The sequence below is a fragment of the Lampetra planeri genome, chromosome 5 (assembly GCF_965212315.1).
Source record: "Lampetra planeri chromosome 5, kcLamPlan1.2.h2, whole genome shotgun sequence".
NCBI classification, from domain to species: Eukaryota; Metazoa; Chordata; class Hyperoartia; order Petromyzontiformes; family Petromyzontidae; genus Lampetra; species Lampetra planeri.
In genome coordinates, this window is record NC_136111.1 from 7,542,967 (window position 1) to 7,555,670 (window position 12,704).

Genomic DNA, 12,704 nt, shown 5'->3' on the forward strand with positions numbered 1-12,704 from the left:
CATAAGAAGTTTACTCGAATGGTTACAATTAGGTTCATGTTAAACAAAGTTATAATTTATTCACCAGGCACAAACCCATAGCGCTTGGATAAGTGACCATCGCAACAAGAGGCTGTAACAGCCTCCTGCATGGCTGGCAGTGGGCAGCGGGGTACAATGCAGGAAAATAAATCCAAAATTTTACTCTACGTCTGTACTCACATTTAGGCTCCCCGCCTTGACAAACGTGGTGAGGAAGGTCAAATAACTCCCACTTCGTCCGAGATTCATTCGAGAGTTGGGGAGTGGCGTTGGGAAGCATGCATATCAATCAACTGCTTCAAACATAATCAGTTCCTTGCAGTAATTTACTGATAGCGCTTATCTACTAAGCACAGGCAGAACACTTAATATTATGACCCCTACCGACAGAGAACCCCATAGTAAAGTGCGGGAATGTCACCTTAACTCGGACCAACAGCACTCACCGTCAGTAAGCAAGGCATGATTTACAGGCCGTGACAGACATTCCGGTTGCTTCGTCAGGATGTCGTAACCACATTAAAGCAACATCTTAAGGTCTAATTAAAAAGGGACATACCTTCAATTTTACACGTATCAGATATCTGCAAAGATTCGCCGTGACACTCTGTGCGGACCCATTTCTTCAACCAAGGTTATTTAGTGTTTGCTTGCAGAGCAGTGTGGATTCACGATACAGCATGAACACTGGTGGTAAATCAGTTTTATACTAGCAGGGCTTAATTTCAGTTGGGTCTGTCTGGGTGAGTGGCCAGGAATATATTCCCGCACGCAGCAAACACCACGCAGTAATAACTCTCTATGGCCGTGGCTACGAATCACGTGCCGAACCACAGTCCAGCAGCGATGCATACAAATATTTAGCGCAAAATTAAGCCCAGTATGCTCGTAACTGGAAGCAAGATGTCGACTTTAAAAGAAAAATTCTTGAGTGTCACAACCTTCCACTTGATCCCCTCTCACACCGGTCTTCTTTTTCTTGTGACCAGCTCCTACTTCTCCATTGAAGAGGTGGGGATTCGATGGCGAATCCACGAGTTCCTCAAGTTTTCACCACGAGCTCTCGGGGGCTGCAACGGTCTCCGTCCGTTTTTGCCAAGGCCATATCTCCAGCCTGGCAGGCATCGTGCTGGTGTTGCTCTCCCTCACCGGGGTCCGTGCCTCCACCAGGGCCTCATTTAAGTTGACGTGACACCCAGGACCTCATCAGGGTCCTCGTGTCTCAATGTTGCCCCCCCCCCCCCCACTCTGGGAATCTGAGTTGTATTCTACTGCCCTTCTGTGAATCAGATGTTTCTCCTCCTGAACCTGCTCCAGAAAGGTCTCGTTTTTATTTCTCTTCATGCAACTGGTTCTCAATTTTATGCCATATGCACATGCAGCAACTGATTTAAAAAATCCCATCAAGACACCACAATTAAGAATAACAATGGTTTATTTTCATAGAGCGTCGTTCGTGCGAATTGCACGTCAAAACGCCGTTGTAAAGCGTACAGGGTTTCGTATGGAGGCCCTGGAAACCACAGACAAGCAGGGAGGTGGCCAGAACCATTGCTAACAATTGCCCAAGCTCTGTGGGGTCCTATATTATGTTTGGCCAACTCCATTAATACGTGTTCATACACGTGGGAGGAAACTGAACCTGAACACTCAATCCCCCTACACAGGAAAATGTATCAACTTGCTGTACCACCATACTCCGACAAGCCAGGAGAAAGTGACGTCGGCCCCCAGCAGGTAGGAAATATAACAAGTGTGATCCACCAACCCTCGCCTCAAAAGTGCTGGATTAGAGACGCGCATAGCCACCAGCGCTTGGCAATTTCACCGCTCCGCCACAGGGCTCAGTAAACCAGCGACTTGTCTACACCAGTCTCGGAAAGGCAAAAACACAGAGGGGTTCTTGACAATGCCGGTCACGTGGTAGGACGCGACACGGAACCCAGTAGCTCATGCCGAGGGATGCCCTCAAGGCAGACGAAAATTGAAATATTTTATTACGGACGTGTGCGTGCTGGGCGCGGTGCATCATTAAGTCCTTCGGAACATGCCAGCAGTCAGGGAAGGAGACAGATGGCAGACATTCGGTGACACACACATGTGTAGCGGAGAGGAGCGATTGAATTAAACAAAATCAAATTAGAAGGGACTTTACCTTTACGAAAACCCGTGTAAATCAGGTACACGCGACATGACCACAACCCCAGTGGCGAGAGCGCGCAAGCCGTTGCACGTAACTCAAGCGAGTCCTGTCTTTGGGCGCTCCTCAGTATGCTTTCCTCCTACCCGATGCATGACTGCCCGGACACCCCCCCCCCGCCCCGCCATGTACGTGTTACAGCCCTTTGCCAAGCCACTGGTGGATGAGAGCTCTTAATAAATACCGAGCATCTTGCTCATGTGCTCCAGTGACACGGACGTTCTGACGACAGCAGCACTGACCAGAGGAGGGCATTTCTAGACCTTGGGAGCCAGCGACCCCAGAAAATGTGCGCGTGTGTATGGAGTTCATGCAATTTCGTGCACCTCCTATAGCGCTGTCCGCAAGCTCATCACCTCCCATTCTGTGTGGGTCATGGGGGGAGTTAACTGACCATCGGTCACTACGCTGGGCAGTCTGTGCCTGCCGAAAGTAAGCAGCACAGACGTGGAAGCAGAGGTGCAGAGGTCAACCAGCATATTTTGCACCACTGTCATCCGCCGCTCGCAACGCAGACCCCTTAAGCGAATGCATTTCTAGGTGGAGCTGTACTGCGGAAGAGTTTGCAGTAATCTTTAGATTGTTGCGCAACATTCCGCGTTGAACGCTTCAACCACGTTGCTTGTGGTATGCAACACAGTTGCACATTATTGAGCCACTGGAGTCAACCAATGTCTTCGCCTTACACCCACCGTTACAGCAGGGGCTGGGGAGGGGACAATGCTTGACCCACCCTGCCCTCTTACCTGGACGGCTGGCCCAGAAGGATCAATTGAAGCCAGGGAAGGGTTCTAAGCAACGATGAGCACTTGCTCGAGTAAAATAATAATTTAAAAAAACAGGAAGTGATTGTGGTGTAATGGTTGACGAAGCAATTAAATATGCTTACACTGGATTTAGGGCAATGGAGTGGACAAAACTTGACAAGCAATAGCAAACTAATGAGAAGGCAAAGAATGAGAGAACTATAATTCGACTGTCAAATCGAATTGTGAAAGCCAGATTGATTGAAATAACTCAGGGACTGAATGGCTACATGCCTCATGAACCCACGGTAGCATGAGCGAAAATATCGCAGGAAAAGTTGCACTCTTGAACTTAAGCTTAAGCCTGTGCATGACCGGACGTAGGTCTGTGTGCACGCACACACACACATGCACGAGACACCGCAAACAACGCATGCTAGGAACGCGACGCCATCGAGCAGAATGGCCTTCCACGCCCTGCAGGAGTCGAGTGCCGCGTGCCTCTCCATCCCCTTCCTCTCTAAAGCGCGTGTCAGGCTTCCCTTGAGTGATGTGACTGGCAGACAGGGTTTTCTGGAAGGAAGACGTGCGATGTGCGCTTCGCGGATCCGGTTAAAAAGAGCGCAGTAGCAATAGCAGAAGCAGCAGCAGCGTTTGAGCGGTATTAGCAGCAGCGTTGGCTCGCGCCTGTTTGCACTACTGCTCAAGCATTGCGGCCAACCAGACTGTTGGTGCAAAAGGGGTCAAATGTGTATTATGTGCGTAATACTAAACACACACGTTACAATCCGCGTTGTTTGTTTTTGTGATAAATGCTGAATATGTTCTAGGTTTCTCAAATGTGATGGCGTGTCACCACGCCATGACCGCAACAACCTCTTTCCAGTTTCATCTCGGTTGTGCATTGCAAAAGACAAGTTTTAATATAAAAAAGACGCCCCCAAAACAACATCCTAATCATCCCCACCACCATCATCCGTTCGACAAGTTCTGCCTTTCAGCAATTTTGGTAAGAAAATACCTTTCCAAACTCACCTGATTTCAATATCATCCTCCAGAAAGGGTCTAGTAGCCATTTAATTATTAACTGTAATTGGTTGTGAAGTTGCGCACAACAATCTACAAAACGAATCGCTCAACGGGACGTCAAGGAACTCTGCACAGTGCCTTGATTGAATGGCGGCAATTTATGCTGTTTTATACACTGCTCACGACCCTTGATCTGGAACTCTTTACGGTAACAGGATGTGCAATAATTTCATGGTCACGTGAAGGCTTTGCGCAGCCTCAAGCCTTCACGCAGTGATGTGTCCACGGAAGTGCGGGGCAAGCAAAAGGATGAGGGACAACATTACCAGTGGTAGGGGGAGGAACATTTAGCCGACCAATGCTGCCTCTTCCTCTCCATCTCCTCCGGCTGCCACTCACAAAAAATAATAATTAGGCAATTAATTTAATTACCACTAATCCAGAAACTGCCTTATGGCAAAATAAATTAAGTTAATGGCACACGTGTGACAACACGGGCAGCAATGACAAAATGTTATCTCGGTGAAGGTGCTCCTGGTTTGAGGGAGGCCACTGCCAGTGGTTTAGTGTGGAAATTTACAGCAGCCAAATACTCAAAGCGCATGTTGATTCTAAATGTGGAAGGGAAAACTGGAGGTCCCGAGAAAAATATACGCGACCACGGGGAGAACATGCAAATTTCAAATATACAGGCATCAGGGATGGGATCCTGTATACCAGGGGAGGTAGTTAACATCGCGCCACCGTTGCACGTACTTGTATGTACATATTTATCTGTTGTACGGAATTTAGCAAATGCAGGACCATGGACACCTTGGTCATCCACACGCTCTGTTAGTGTGCTCTCTGATTTGTTTCACATCTTTCACATGTAATTCGCTATGTATGTTGGCCACCACTCAAATAAGATCCAGGCTCAACCCTGACAAACTTTTCAGATTTGACGAGATGGAGTGTCTTCAAAGGTGATTTGTCCCATGGTTCATGCATGTACAACCGATTTTTTTTTATTCTGCAGGTTATGTATGATGGGACAGCGTAATATCGTCAACAATCGGAGCAGAGCCGCTTACTGGAAACGCGTCTGGGAACAAAGCCATTGTTCGCAAGAAGATTGGAAACGTGATTGCTGCACTCTGGGAAAGAAGCCCAGCTTTGTCACCTGAGGGCCGGAGAAGCTGAGCAGCACGAAACTTACACTACTAATCCTTACGCCAGCACTCGCTCATGATCATGTACTGCAGCCCTCTTGGCTCAAAGCCACTACTGGAGCTTAAATTACACCCTCTGCATGATGCTAGGAATGGAAATGTTATATTTGGTAACACATCAGCAAAGCGCTCGCGTTTCGTTAGCCAGCGCATTTTGGTAAACAAACAACATGCTCACACACAGCTGATTGTTAAGCATAAAGTTGTGCAGAAGCATTGAGGGGGATCAAATAATGGGACTGTGTGCTAAACAAATCGTAGGAAAACACTCAATGTTACAGGGATTAAGAAATTACATGGAGGACGCCTGTGCCGCTAATCGTTTTAGCGGCCGAGCTGCACTATCTGCTGTACAGTTGAGTTCACATTATTACGAAAGCCATTGCAAAACCAGTACATGAGTTTTCAGAGTAATTTTAATGCAGGGCTGCTTGAATACAAGTAATCGTGCCTCCCAACATACAGTGACCACCATTTACGTCACCCAAAAATGAAACAAGCGCACGACGGAACATGCTCAAATTACAAACGTCATATCAACAAACAGTCCCGGAATTCAACGTTCCGGATTTTTTTTTACGTTCCACATTACCCCTCAAGCCACTGAAGGCCGCTCCATTCACTGCAATGTTAATCTCTTGACTCAAATTTTGCAACGTTGAATCGAGAGACCTCGCCAAATCGCCAGTTGGTGGTGGTGGGTGGGGAGGACCCAACAATGACCTTTACTGACAAGGGAGGGGAATGCGCCTAACAATACTACCACCATCGCAGAGATGGAGCAATAATAGAATTAGCTCATGTGGTGGTCACACATTGATTGTTACATCACAGCACCAGCTTGGGGAAACCTTCATCCAGCAGTGCATACATCGTTGATATTATTATCAGGCTTGTTAAACCAGGAAAGCCTCACCGAGTCTCTTGACTATTTTTCAGGAGGGTCCTGCAAAGTTTTTTTTCGTAGTGGGGGCGATCATTTATAAGTATACTTCATGCGTGTAATTTGCGGGTAAATGTTGCAAATTTGGCCAATTTGGAAACATGATGCCGGCGCACAATGGCCTACTCTTGCGAATGATATCACGGGATATTTAATATCCACTTTCAGTGAAGCGGACGAAGCCAAGTATTCATGTAGTTATTACACCCGCGGTAATATCCCGGGGCTTCCACTGGATCGAACCGTGAACCTCTGAAACAGGCAGCAAACGCATTACTACTTGGCCATGTCAATCTGATGATGATAAAGAAGATTTTTTATTTACGTGACTTGACCGAAAGACCCAAGAGTATGAATTCCTGCAGTCACGAAAGCTTTAAATCAAGATTTGATAAAGAAGATCCCAATGACACCACAGATCCATTCTTCAGGTGGTGACCATCAAGGCAAGTTTGGCAGAGTGGCCCCCAGTAGTTGCACTGCAACCACTGCTCCTGTACTACTAGTTGATATTTTTAGCTCTCAATTAGGCAACCGTGAGCTTGAAAACACATGACAGTGTGAAAGTCACACGGCAACTGTGATGCGCCAAGCAGCCACACCGCATGTCGACTCCAAACAACGTGAAACCCCCACCTTGAAAACGTGATCAAGGCCAAGGCAGCCATGGCAGAAACGGCACAACTGGCGCTTCTGAAAACCGTTCGGGAAAACAAGCAAGCCAAGCTTGCGTGCAAACATCATGAAGCCCAACGATGTGAATGGAATGATCCATATTTAAGACAAACATCAAGGCAGGTTTGGCAAACAGGCACCAACTGGTTCAACCTCCAGATGAAGAGGGTAGTGGTGGTGGGTAAGCATCCCAAGGTTCAATGCTATGTGACGATTTTGGGGTCACAATTCCATTCAAGAGTCTATTCTTCTTTCTCCCATTTATGCCAACTCACTTGAATGGTCTCATTTATACTTCATGTTATATTTTATCATCTCATTTATACTATCTTCTCCGTATGGTGTTGATGTGTAGTATGCTATCCCATTTGTACTCTATCTACTTAATTGCCTGCCTCATTTGTACTGTATCTCAATTGTACTATCCATCTCATTAGCACTGTCTTCCTCCTTTGTACCATCTCATTTGCAATGTATCCTCTGTATCGTCTCTCATGTCTGCCTAAATATAAGTTTTGTACTTCCGCAGGAGAAGTTGCATGTAATAATTTTCATCAAATAAACACAACTGATTCTCACACACACACACACAATTCGATGCACGTGTCACGAGCTTAAGAATCGATTTAATGTGACGATATCGTTAGAAGCAAAGCACCGTCAAGAGACGCGATGGGAGGGTGTCTGCAATGCTGACTACGCGTTTCAACCTTGTCCGTGAAGCTCAGTGGCGGCAGCGGCGGGGGTCATATTTCCAACACACGCGCTCGCTCACACTTACACTCGCTCACGCACCACGAGTCACGGAACGGCCGCTATGAAGTTTCACTGCTCGCCAATGACATCAGCAAAGCACGAGTACAAAGCGCGCCCCTTTGAATAAAACAAACCCAAGGCAAGGCCAGAGATCACACCAAAGAGCCGCTCTCAGGTTTCCCAAATGAGGTTCGAGTTTCTCCAAAACACCTTTGCAGTCTCATCGTGGAATTACGAATTAATGAAACGTGGGAGAACAGCCATCGTTGCACGTTTGACCACCACTATTGCCGCTTCCTGTCAGCGCGTCATCAACTTTTTGGGTTGTTGAACAAAAACTGGAAAAATCGGTGATCGTTATCAGGAATTTACGACCAATTTCCGAAAACCAGGGAGCATATTCCGATAACAGTGGAATTAAGGCACCGGACTGGCTCGTGCTAAACGTGGAAACCCCATTACAGCAGCTTGAAGGTAATTAATACACGGGTAAATAATAGATCAAAATACAGACCTAAAAATTCCTTGGGCCTCCACTAGAGGGAGTTTTAGGTCTACTCTTCCACACCAATCGATGTGTAAACTCAAAACTATATTTTAAAACGAAAGTATGTTTTATTTTACCAGGTAAGGCCCACGGAGAAATATTGTTATTTTTCAGAAGCGACCTGGCCACAAATGACAGCTCAACAAAGTTGCTTATCACGTGGAAATTTATAGCAGCCAAATACTCTAAACGCATGTTTCTAAAAGTGGAGGGAAAAACCAGAGGATCCGGAGAAATATCAATGCGACCACGTGGAGAGAGACATGCAAACTCCAAATATACAGGAGTCAGGGTCGGGATCGAACCCATGACCTCCTGCAAGTGTGGGCTTACCTCACACTTGACACCACCACAAGTGACCTGCTGCTCAACTGTTTATCCGTTCATACCGCTCGGTGGACAGAGGCGGGAGGCTTAAGCAATGTACCGTACGTTTAAACTTCCGCACCAGGAGATGGAATCAAAACGGCAATGATAGATTGCACGTTCTGTGTGCTAACTATTGCACCATGGCAGCTCCCACTGTTTTCCAATCAAAAAGGTTAAAATATGGATGTTTATTTCTCTATGTGTAGTGAACCAGTAATATATTTGACCATTTTTTTCATGCAGTTACCAGTTTCATAAGGATCCTGAATTGACATATTTGGCTAATTCCTCTTCAGTTGTTTTTTGTTGCATGGATGGAAACCAAAAATGCAAAGAGAACACGCAAGAATCAATGAAAATTCTCAGCCGAGAGGTCATTGGGATCCTAGGATGGTATGTGCATTATAAATTTGAATTATTATTACTAGTTGCATTGACAGCTGATGGCCAACACTTATCCCAACAAGCAAGTGCCTCACGTACACAATCATGCTTCGAGGTGCCCACAGTGCCCTATGAACTTGAAACTTGTCTCAGCCATGCTTGGCAAACGAAAGAAAAGCCACCGCTTCACTGCGCATTACGAGATTCCAACATACGGGCGAGAAAGAGAAGGACTCAAAAAAAGACTGCCATACCAACGTTTGTGTTTGGAGACCCGCGTGCTTGCCCCAAATATTTCCATGACGACTCACGATGGGTGGGCAGCTGCTGTTCTCGATGCCTGAGCCACGGTTGGCCAAACCTCCCGCTCCCTGGCCAGTGAGTGATCGCTCCAATGACTTCTTACGTCAGACGCACTTGCCAAACGGCATGCCGTCCAAAACACCTGAACTGCCTCTGTGTAAATGCAACGGAGGGCACAGCCGGATGACACCTCCTCCCTTGTTATGTCACCATTTGGACACTTCTGTGTTTATGCCAAGTTATCTGTAGAAGGACAGGTCAATAAGCTCCAGCGTTCCATCTCATCAGATCCTCTATCCCATCCAACGCAACTCCCCCTTCCCCACCACGCAGCACTACACTCCACACTGATGCATTCGTATGGCCAATGAAGAGCAACTGTAATAAATTCAGTTCCAAGTGATTTACCAATTCAATTGCAATGCCATGCTTGTTTTTTTAACGCCATAACAGATATTTCAGGTTAACTTAAGCACAGTTTAAGTGAACCCAGGACATTTCCTTTGTGATACAGGCCACATGAGATGCAGTTTTCACCGGTCTATGCAGAAGTTCAAAAGTTTATAGTTTCCCTGCTCAACCGAACATTATGGCTGTGCTCACTTTCATTGGTCGCCTTCAGCCAGCAGTGATAGTTCAATATTCGTATGGTGGAGACCAGTCGCCTTCACAGGACCACCACCGTCGATTTTTGTGGTATTAATGTTACTTACATGAAGCGATGGCCTGAAATGACAACCTACCGATTGTGATACAAACACAACCGGTATTCCATTTATATTTGTGAATTTACGCACTTCGACTTGCAATTTCGGAAACTCGATTGACATTTACAGAGAAGTTGTAATCACCTCCCCACACCTAAAGCAAAAGCACTCCCAAATTAAAAAAATTTGGGCAATATGGCAGGCTGCTTCTCCCCATAGTCACATATGCCCACTAGCTTTATATTCATGATGCAGTGGTGACATTCCATGGACGCTGTGACCCAATATCACAGCAGCCAACACTTCAGATGTTAAGACGGCAACAAAAACTGAGGCCATGTGATGGCAGTGGTGAGAAGGCACATTCAAAATTACTCTCCCTCTGCTCTGAAGAATGGCAATTGCCAAATATGTCCAACTATTATGTATTTTCCAATTGTAAGAGATGAATGTGCCGAGTGTTTTTTGACATCACATTTTAGGCAAGTAAGTTCCTAAACCATACCATGAAAGCACTATTATATTCTTGCATATGACAGCAACATGCTCAGGAGCAAAATGCCAGCCATGAGAGTGCTTCAGGAGAGAGTTTGTGTAAATTTGCTATTCCTCCTCCGTTGAAGGAGTGCAGACTACAGCGATTTACTAAAGTACATAGTCCATAGTTTGGGTTGCATGGCCAGCCGTTGTGGCTTGTCTTACATTTTCTATTTATGAAGGCGATGTGCACATCTGGCGCTTAAGCCATCACACACTTCTATGCTTAACCACCAAAGGGATTGGGTGGGATACATCCATAGATAAGAGGATGGATGAGACTGGTGAAAGAAGGGCAACCAGGGAGAGAACGTGTCTAAGAGGAAGACCACTGCAGAGACAAAGCAACGAGATCAGTTCGTGTCCAGGAGATGGACGGTGAGGGGCGACCTTAATCTAGCAGTTGACAGACAATGGCTGATGATGCAGTACTGGTGTATGGTGGTGAAGAAGTGTGAATAGTGGTGGTAAAGTCGTATAAATGTTGGCAGTTAAGGACTGTGCATGGTGGTGGTGACGCAAAGTATTATGTGTAGTGATGGTTGAGCAAAAGAACATTTCTAGGAAGGCTATGACCCGAGACGTGTCTGTTAAGGCTGCCCTTATTTTAGAATGCTGATGCAGTGTTGACATGGCTGGAGATGCCATGAGCTCCTAACATCAAAGCAGGACTCCTCGAGATGTTTTAAGAGACAACATAACAAGGCCCTCATCGCTATCCCATAATACTATTTTATTTACCGTCGAGTAAATGTTAAAGGCAATCCCCCTCCTAAAACAACCAAAGATTGAATAATTGTAGTCGATCACTTTATTCCCCAGCAAATATCACTAAGTGTCGAGGCTTTTTCAGGAATTGACTGCTACATTGGGATCATAGGCCAATTCCATTTTTGAGCATTTGGCATGTGGCAGGAAAAACATTATTACCCTTAGAAAACCCCATCGCGCATAATTGTTAATAGCAGTACCTTAAACAGTGAAAGCTCTGCACAGACGGATTCAAGAATCCACTGCTGCGCTGCAAATTTCTGGCCACCGTACAAGCCCAAGCCGTCAACTGATATTCCCAGGCAGTCTACGTACGAACACACTCGTCATGCTCAACTGTGCTTAGCTTGGGATCTAATAATCGGGCAACTTTGACCGATGAGGATGTCAGCTCACACACACATGGAGTAACCAGTATATATGATCTTGTCTCTTGGATTCCCCTTCACTTGATACAGTAAATTTGGCTGTGACGGTCCCACCTGAAGACGGAGACTTGTGTTACCTCCGAAACGTCGTGATTTAATTTAGTTATTTTCATGTATTATTATTTTATTCTATTAATATTATTATATTACCTACGTGACTTTACCGAAAAACCCACCCATCATCAGCGGGACACGGGCAATCCACTGCTGGATGAAGGCCTTCGCAAGCCGCCGCAATCATTGCGCGCGCGATCCCACATTGGAGTGCGTAGCGAAAGTGTCATATACACTCACAACACACATTAAAAAAACACTAAAGAAAACGGTATTAACGGCAAATATAAGCTCCAATTACACGTGCGAAACTATAAACAAGGCAAATGTCACCAACGCAATTTTCCACCACAACACCGAACAGAGGGAATTCGCCTCAGCGTCCCGTGATTTGTAATGAATTATTAACTTTTTTTTAAAACGCGTTTTGCGCTTTCGTACGTCGGTAACCCCATTAGCAAAAGCAACTACACACAATGATAACGAGAGCTAAATACAAGCGAAATATATTCAGCACGGTCGACGTTCGTGAGGGGGCCGGGTGGAACAGGCCGTGGCGGCAGGCTTCAGTCGCACACAAAAGTAGGCCGTGGCTGCAGGCCCGAGGGGCACAAGTCGAAACGAAACCACCACACAATAACACCCGCGAATAGCGAGGACACCGCGGACCCGTGCCAGGCTAGGTGCACCTCGTGATGAACACACACACACAAGACGTGTAACACACCGCGATTTGTAACAACAAGCTTACGCCCGTACCTGCGTCGCTGCCAGTGTTCCTTTCCCGGTGTCAATTAAGAACCTCTGTTTGTTTTCTGGAGCAGCAGTAGTTAGCAGCCAGACGTGGTCACTGCTGCTAGTTATTCTATACCGCCGGTGGCTGCGTGCAGCTGGCGACGAAGGAATATTGTAGTGGTGAGTGTAAGACGCTGCCGCTGCTGATGATGATGTTGCTGACGAGCGAATAAATCGGCGGGCCGCTGAGGTGGAGGAGGAGGCCGCCACTCTCCTCGCAATTTGGCA

General features: G+C 46.3%; 1 protein-coding gene across 2 annotated transcripts in view; it reads right to left on the bottom strand.

Moving 5' to 3' along the window:
- OSBPL1A (oxysterol binding protein like 1A) overlaps positions 1–12,704 on the bottom strand; it is an 82,803-nt gene extending 70,099 nt beyond the window's left edge. Inside the window, exon 1 of one of the 2 annotated variants that reach the window (XM_078594285.1) lies at positions 12,441–12,704. The gene's annotated coding sequence lies outside the window, so the exon portion shown is untranslated. The remainder of the gene's footprint in view (positions 1–12,440) is intronic. The other variant, XM_078594283.1, reaches the window with a different exon arrangement.